This window comes from Phoca vitulina, unplaced genomic scaffold (assembly GCF_004348235.1).
Source record: "Phoca vitulina isolate PV1807 unplaced genomic scaffold, GSC_HSeal_1.0 scaffold12, whole genome shotgun sequence".
NCBI lineage: Eukaryota > Metazoa > Chordata > Mammalia > Carnivora > Phocidae > Phoca > Phoca vitulina.
Window position 1 is genome coordinate 46,572,316 of NW_022589715.1, and position 1,467 is coordinate 46,573,782.

A 1,467-nucleotide genomic window follows, 5' to 3' on the forward strand; every position below is an offset into this window, starting at 1 on the left:
GCTGCTTCATTATTGGTATATAGAAACAACAGATTTCTGTATATTAATTTTGTATCCTGTGACTTCTTTTTTTTTTAAGATTTGTTTATTTGAGAGAGAGAGAGAGAGTGTGTGTGTGTGTATGGGGAGGGGCAGAGGGAGAGAATCTTCAAGCAGATTCCCCGCTGAGTGAGGAGCTGGACGCAGGGCCTGATTTCAAGAGCATGCAATCATGACCTGAGCCAAAACCAAGAGTTGGCCACTTAACCAACTGAGCCACGCAGGTGCCCCTGTATCCTGTGACTTTACTGAATTCATTTATCAGTTTTAGTTTTTTGGTGGTCTTTCGGGTTTTCTACGTAGAGTAGAATTTTGTCTGCAAATACTGAAAGTCTTACTTCTTCCTTACTGATATGGATTCCTTTTATTTCTTTTTTTTTTTTTAAAGATTTTATTTATTTGACAGAGAGAGACACAGTGAGAGAGGGAACACAAGCAGGGGGAGTGGGAGAGGGAGAAGCAGGCTTCCCGCGGAGCAGGGAGCCCGATGCAGGGCTCGATCCCAGGACCCTGGGATCATGACCTGAGCCGAAGGCAGATGCTTAACGACTGAGCCACCCAGGTGCCCCTCCTTTTATTTCTTTTTATTGTCTGATTGCTGTGGCTAGGACTTCCAGGAGTGTGTTGAATAAATGTGGTGAGAGTGGACATCCTTGTCTTGTTCCTGACCTTAGGGGAAAAGCTCTCAACTTTTCCCCATTAAGGATAATGTAGCTGTGAGTTTTTCATAAGTGCCCTTTATATGTTGAGGTGTGTTCGCTCTAAACCTACTTTGTTGAGGGTTTTTTTTTTTATCATGAATTGATGTTGTCCTTTGTCAAATGCTTTTTCTGCATTTATTGAAATGATCATATGGTTCTCATCCTTTCTCTTATTGATGTGATGTATCACATTGATTTACAAATATTGAACCACCCTTGCAAACCAGGAATAAATCCCATTTGATCATGGTGAATGATTTTTTAAATATGTTGTTGAATATTGAATATTGAGTATCCGTTTGCTAGTATTTTGTTGAGAATTTTTGTTCATCAGGGATATTGGCCTGTAGTTCTCATTTTTAGTGGAGTCTTTATCTGGCTTTGGTATCAGGGTAATGCTGGCCTCAGAGAATGAATTTGGAAATTTTCCTTTTCTCTTTTTTGGAATAGTTTAAGAAGAGTAAGTATTAGTTTTTCTTTAAATATTTGATGGAATTTACCTGTAAATCCTTCTGGTCCTGGACTTTTGTTTGTTGGGAGTTTTTTGATTACTGACTCAATTTCTTTGCTGGTTATTGGTCTGTAAAAATTTTCTACTTCTCCCTGTTTAAGTTTTGGGTAGTTTATATGTCTCTGGGAATTAATCCATTTCTTCCAGGTTGTCCAATTTGTTGGCATATAGATTTTCATAATATTCTCTTATGATTGTTTGTAGAAGTCTTTTTTT

At 38.3% G+C, this 1,467-nt stretch overlaps 1 long non-coding RNA gene across 2 annotated transcripts in view; it reads left to right on the forward strand.

The window, feature by feature from the left end:
* LOC116636328 overlaps positions 1–1,467 on the forward strand; it is a 50,859-nt gene that overhangs the window by 44,998 nt on the left and 4,394 nt on the right. The window lies entirely within an intron of this gene.